We start from the raw sequence: 7,304 nt of genomic DNA, 5'->3' as shown, positions 1-7,304 counted from the left end.
TGTGGCATTAATAAGAGTAACCATAGGTATAAAACAACACAGAGTGATCAATTCTGTCATCATTGTAGATATCTCACCATGGCTACTTGATCTATAAAAGTAAGCTCTGGTTATTTGCTAATTACTGAGAGTGTATAATGAGGGAAGAGTAACTTCCATACCTAGTCACAGCTAGTCAAACATAGTAAACCCTTTTCTTCTTCCAGAAGTCAGTAGAAGAACAGCTGCTTTCTACGGTTTTAATGACTACCTTGGGACCACTCACATGACCCAACACACTGCATATGTGAAAATGTTCATGGAGAGAACACCCATCAAGTGGTAAGTTTCTAAAATTCTTTTTGATTATGTGCCACTCATTTTGATCACCTACTTTTGATATTTTTTTCATTTTTTGTCAAAATGATTAAAGGAAAAGAGATTTTTCTCATCGAAACATATACTTCATTATGCTAAAATATCCTTCCAAGAAACTAATAACCAGAATCCTTTAGCCTGTTGGTTCTGAAACTTTTGCTGCACATTTGAATTAGTTGGGGTGGTCAGGGCAGCGGGGGGCGGGGCCTTTAAAAATCTAGATGCCCTGGTTGTACCTCATTCTCATTAGTTTGGAATCTCTGGTATGTAATACCCAGATGTCAGTATTTTTTTTTCACCGCCCTATGATTCAGCTGGGCTGCAAAGTTTGAGAAGCATCATGGGTTAAGTTTTGCCCCCCAAAAAAGCTATGTTGAAGTTGTTCCCCACCCCCCCCAACCTGTGAACATGACCTTATTTGGACATAGGGTTTCTGCACATATAATTAAATTAAGATGAGGTCTTACTGGATTTGAGTCAACCCTAATCCAGTGACTGGTACATTTTTATAGGGAGGAGAATTTGGATACAGACACATAGAGAGAGGGGTATGCCACGTGAACACATAGAGACAGACAGACACGGAGGGAAGGTGACCATGTGCAGATGGAGACATCATGGCGGGGCCGGGGGAGGATGGCAAGCCAGAAAGCACCAAGGATTTCCAGATACCACGACAAGTTAGAAGAGCGTCATAGATCAGACTTTGCTTCTGAGCCACCAGGAAGGAACTGCCCCTGCTGGTACCTGGCTTCCTGAACTGTGAGCAAATGTTTCTGTTATTTAAGCTACAGAGTTTGTAGTGACGTGTTACAGCAGCCCTAGCAGACAAATACAGCACTTAGTCAATCCGAGGACAAGGCTGGCGTGCAGTATTTGATTCCTCCTTTTATCTCCTTTAGTCATCGAGTCGAATTGGTGGGTGGGTTCTAAATTAATGGTCATCTTCACGGACTGTGCCAGAGTAAATATGCTTCCTCCTTTTTCCTGCTTCATGCCCCGCCACTGCCATTAAGCCAGGTAGAAAAATTCAAAGCACTTATTTTGCTGAAACATTTCTTTGGGTCATTATAGTTTTAGGTATTAGATTTTGCCATTTGCTATTCCAAGCATTTGCTTGCTTACACACTTTCTATCATGGTCCATAAAATACTGTGTGACTCACATTATTCTAATTTTTTTTCTGCTAACCAAGTCCAGTTGCTGCAGGATGTAGTCAATATAAACATAATCATAACATAATTTTTAAGGTTGAAAACAGTGAAAAAGAGGTAGCTCTCTTATTCTTGAATCTTTTGGCCATAAAATAAGTTCCCCAAAATATTGTCCCATAAAACCATCTCTTCTATTGTTTCTTCACTTATGATGAAATGATCCTACAAAGCATCCTATTTAAGGATGAGACTGAAGGAGGGGTGCCTGGGTGGCTCAGTGGGTTAAAGATGAGACTGAAGGAGAGTTTAAATGACTCTTAATCATCTTCAAACTCTTATCACAATTTTCCACAGTCACTGGAAAGACGGGTGTAGGCATATGATTTGGCCATGGATGCCAACAACCTAGTCATCAAAAGCATCTCTCTTCCTGATCAACCATTGTAAGTAACTGAGTCATCGTGACATGAGATAATATTCTTACTGAGATGCCAGTCTAGAAAGTTCATAAACTAGAAGCCCCAGTAGGACTCCTACATATCTGACACACTAGCCAACAGAGACTACAGCTACAAATGCAGGTATGCAAGTATAAAACCATCAGGACAGTTATCAAGTGAGATGTTATTTGACAGTTAAAAACACAAGGTAATCATAATACATTTTATGTTAATAAAAAATAAATTATTTAAAAAAACACAAGGTAAAAATAACTTACATTGTGAGTCCCATGTATGAAACACCATTGGTGGAGAGAGAGCGTCTAACTTCTCTTATCAAAGATTGCTAGTTCCTTGAAATAAGCATTACTAGTATTTTGGTTAATTCTGTTTTGACCAACAGGCAAATAAATACCACTGGGGCTATTTCTGGCTTTTACGTTCTTAGGATCCTCAGCAGGGAAAACACACGTAAGAAAAGCAAGTGGAGGGTCAGAATAATATTACTCAGGTGATTGCAGAGGGAAGAAAGCTGTCTTACTCTTTGAGAGCCAAAGTATTTTATTCATAACTAATGGCTGACTATGTGGTTTGTGGCTCCAGGTATAAAGTGAAAATGTGAGACCATTTGTTCAAAACAAAGGGAAAAGGTGTGTGTGTGTATAAATAAAGCTTTTTCCTTTCTCCCGTGATTTGTCTCCTTTGAGTTGTCAGGATGTTTTTTATTTGCTATTTAATGGCATTCAAAGGAGAATTTAAAATGTTAATTTTTAGCATGAAGTTTACCATGCGTCTTTATGTTATATGGTGCCAACTTTAAATGCAAATACAAGAGCATTTAGCTTATAGGTGGAATCACCAAAATCACAGTTTGTATTTTGTAGCTTCTACATGTGTAGGTATTTTGTGCTTTTCAGAACGATGGAAATGCTGGACAAAACGAATTCAGCTGTTGTTATTTAATCTGATATGCGTGCATTTTACCAATACTTTCTGTTTTTGGCTTATTGATGAATAAGGAAGGATTGAAGGGGAAAGGAAGTGTGGGTTGCCCTGTCTTTCCCTCTACTCTGATGTCATAATTTTGACATCTGTGGTTGGCTAGTAATTGGAATTGTAATAATTGCTAGTAATTGTGGTTGGAAGTAGTAACATAGAAGAAAAGACTGAGTAAGGTTCTTTGGTCATTAGTATTTCTGAGAATGCCATTGTCCTCTTTCTGCATTTGGGGCAAAGTTCTAATTATAATGGAAGATACCGCCTCTCAGGGCTGTCAGCACCTTGCTTACTCAGTTGTAGATGTAATCAGCTTCCTTTTTACTCAGTTTGGGTCTTACTGAATTCCCCTGCAGAGCAGATGTGCGGAAGTCTGTGTGGATGGTGCTTTGAGAACTCTTGGTGAATGGTGCATGTCCAACACGCAGACTGCACTTCTAGCCTCTGCTCGAACACATGCCCTTTTGTCCAGTGGATTTCACTTACGGAACTCAAGTTCAAAGATAAAATTACTGAGGATTTCTAGACAGCCATAGCATAGCATTAGACAAAAAAGAGGACAACTGCGTAGGTAATGCCAGCATGAGACTGCCCTGGGCAAAGCCAACATAAGCCTATAATTACAATTTTCAACTTTAACTCTGACTTTTTACTACCATATGATGTCCTGGATTTATATGCAGGTTTTGAGGTCATAGCTAAGAACTTTCAATCTAGGAAGTTACTTGAGGTATATTAAAAAGGTAGGGGTTTTTTTTGTTGTTATTTTTTGTTTGTTTGTTTGTTTTTTGCTATTCTCTCCTAATTTTGATACAGTAAAAATTGACTTTTTTTCTTACCTGAAATAGTAAGCATGGTGTCCATGAGTTGGTTTTCATATTTTTCCTTTGTCAGTATTCTTTTCTTTTTCCTGAATCATGTTGTACATTTGGTATTAGGAAGGACTCACAATCTATATTCTGGATCCCCAAAGTTATCTAACAAGCCACAGGCAATTAATATTTACTGGAGAGCAATATAATTTTACATGCAGTCATACCCTTCCTCTTCTGCACACATTTATATGCACTTAGTTATTTTTTTTCAGTTAGTGTAGTCATTTATTTTGGTATCTTTCTTAGGGAACACTTTTTTTTTTACTGTTATACAAGTTTATTTAACAAAAAAGTCCAACATGAAAATGCACATGACCTGATTTTTATATTGCAGTAGAAGAGGTACTATCAGGAGGGGACATGTGGAAGCAGTTGATTTCTTCTGATGAACACACCCATTGTTTATACTCATTCCAAGGCTTCTAACATGATGACATTATTTCCTCGTATTACCACCATTCCAGTATTGTTCTGTTGCCCACTAGTTGCCATCTCCACACATTCATCTATCCCAATATTCATAAACGGATCAAACCCCCACAATAGTCCTTGGACATGTTAGCCACCATTTAATTTCAAGGATAATTTCTTGTCCATAAATTTTTCCAACTCTGGAGGGTGAGCTTTGCTCATGGTTTCGAGTCGGTGAGCGCAGTTACCTCCAGGCAACAACTTTTATACCACAGCTTTAAAAAGTGACCTTAAGGTATGTAGCCACTTGGCTTTGTGATTCATTCATAGGTCCTTTCAGGTTAAATCTGCCTGTTGTCCATTGTTCCCCTAGTTTTCCCATCACTCCCTTTTAGAGCTTTCCTGCATTTGAAATTTAGATCATTAACTTTAAGTAAGAAATGGCAGAATCTCAAAACTGGCATACATTACAAGAAAGCAGCCTGGGGGCTACACATACTCTTCCAAATTTTAATACTCCCAGGTGCTTTTTTTATTGAAAACACTGCAACTCTACCCAGTATTTGGTATGCTGCCCTGCTTACCAAGAGTGCAAATCTAGTGTAAGCCTTATTCTTAATAAGGCTACCAGAATCAGAGCCAATCAAAAAAGGAACAGCCTTCATAAATATTCACACCTCACCAGAGACTTAGCTGTAACAAGTAATGAATAGTCATAGGGAATCTCATCATTGACTGAGATCCATCAACGCAAAAACAAAACCCCATTTCCAAAAGCAAAATAAAGGAAGCGTGTCTGTAAAAGGCTAAGAGTAGTGTTATGAGAACATTATTTCAGTTTAGAGATGTTTCTGTTATATTCCATGTATCATTTATTTTCTCCCCCACTGAGATTAAATATAGATTTTTAAATATAAATATCTGTTTTAAAGACCCATTTTTCCCAATATACCATTTCCCCCCTTCTACTTAGATCACTGTGTTCACATGCCACAGACGGCAGTAAGATACATGCATTTTCTCTGTATAGCACATCTGTTTGCTTACAGGACTCATGGGAAGGTGGTAGGTGATTTTTAAAATGGTTTCTGGCGGTAGAACGTTTCATCCTGAAAAACTGGAAAACCACTTGGTTCGACTACCCTCAATTTGAGAATAAAATATTTGCGCTTAAAACATAAAGTGGGTAGAGGCATATGGGCTACAATGAGTCAGGAAGTATTCTGGACGTTAAATCTGGGAGAGCAGAGGAAAATGTGTCTCTTCTTCCTTATTTCTCCCTTTACTGCTTGCTAAATAGAATTGTCAAAGCCTCCAACCTCCTGCATCTGTTGCAATGTTTTGTAGATTAGATATTTGGAAAGCACTGTTGTCTTTCTGAATCCGTCTTAAATGTGATCAGCTCTCTGTTCCGAAACCCATGCAGTTAAAAATGCTTTTGGAGGAGGTCCTGTGAACAGGACTTCTCTGGTTGTATGATATGCTACCCATCTTCACACACTCCACTCATCTGTGTGATGAAACTGTAAGAGACACTTAGACTTCTAAGTATTTTAATGTATACAAAGAATCAATCCATAGGGAATTCCCTCATTTATCCATTTAACACTCTTATTATCCACCCATCTCTCTCTCTCTCTCTGTCTTCTCTTTACTTTTCTCTCTTTTATCTAAATTGTAGTTGACTTACAGCAAATCCATTTCACAGCCTGTTGCCCCTTCCCCACCCCACCCCCCACCTTCAATTCAAGAAATGCAGCCGCCTACTAAATTAAATACAAATTCTGCTTCTTCTCATTAGGACTTCTCTGGGAGTCAGGACGCTTTGGGGACAAAACAATAGATGCCCACACAAAAAGAAAAAATGTGCTGTTCAAAGAACTGAAAAAAATACAGAGCTAGCATTAGCTTTAGACACAGCTAGATCCAGAGCCTCACAACATCTCAACAGCACTCAGTCTCTCTCTGTCCTCTTGCCTCCACTTTCCTTTGTGTTGTAGTCAGTATCAAACACATTCTTTGCTTTTGGTGACCCCTGGAAGCACCAGGCTTACTTACATCTTCCCAGCGTCACGTCTTTCTGAGTGAGACTGCTCTTAATCCTGGCAGTTCCAACAGAAGTTCCGGAATGATGGCTTATTGTACTCACCAGCCTGGTTTGCATAACCTGCTTTTCCTTGAGCCCATCTCCGGAACCAGAGGAAATGTGCTGTGATTTACAGACTTGAGTCATATTCCCACCTTTGGAACGAGGCGCGAAGTCAGCTCCCCAGAACCACAAGGACTGTGACACTTGTAGGGAAAGTCAAATCAAGTCAAAATAAAAACTGAGAGTTGGGGCTGGGCAGGATATTACAACATGAGCCCATTAGAAGCCACAGCCTATGTTTCTTGTCTTACTCTATTCCTCTAGAAAAACCTGTAGTCAGGACTTCCTGGTTTTCTTAGTCAGCACACAGAGGGATGGCAGTGGGATTCTGTGCCTCATTGGAGGTTATGAGTTTCAGCCATGGTTTCGGGAGCTATAGACCTTTTCCCTAGGGACGGCACTCAGCCACATTGATAGGAACTTTTTCTCCCAGTTGTTAGTTCGAAACCTAGCCTCATACCAACAACAGTTGTCTCTGGGGATCCTAGAACTCTGTCATGGTAAAGCTTTAAATTTGGCCCCAAAGTTTTAGTAGGTGAAGCCGCTCTGGGGTGTTTAATTAGGTATTCAACACAGGCTTAATCATATATTGAACATTGGAAAGTGCAGATGGTAAGGTAATTGTTCCTAGACCTGGGACCTCTCATTTGAATTGAGCCCCCTCAGACCTTTGCTGCAGTATACTGGTCAGACAGACATCTCCATACAGCCCTGTGCTTGTCTCCCATTGACCTTTGCAGAGGCTATTTCTTAAAAGGTATGATTCTGCTCAACAGTGAACCCCACAATAGAAAATAGGATGCAAAAACAAGTTCTTGACTTAGAAGGATCCTTGAAGTCCACCCTGTGCCTGCTTCCACTCATCATGACCTCCAGGAAGACCTGAACAATCAGTTTAACCCTGATGTAGTATCTTAAAGAA

At 39.5% G+C, this 7,304-nt stretch overlaps 1 pseudogene across 1 annotated transcript; it reads right to left on the bottom strand.

Moving 5' to 3' along the window:
• Positions 1-4,230: 4,230 nt before the first annotated feature.
• LOC308353386 (small nuclear ribonucleoprotein G-like) lies at positions 4,231-4,455 on the bottom strand (annotated as a pseudogene). Its single transcript has one exon. The product of its transcript is annotated as a small nuclear ribonucleoprotein G-like (transcript).
• Between the last annotated feature and the right edge of the window lie 2,849 nt (positions 4,456-7,304).

This window comes from Martes martes, assembly GCF_963455335.1.
Source record: "Martes martes genome assembly, chromosome: 1".
NCBI lineage: Eukaryota > Metazoa > Chordata > Mammalia > Carnivora > Mustelidae > Martes > Martes martes.
Note: the sequence above shows the minus strand (reverse complement) of the source record. Positions and strands in the feature narration are given on the sequence as shown.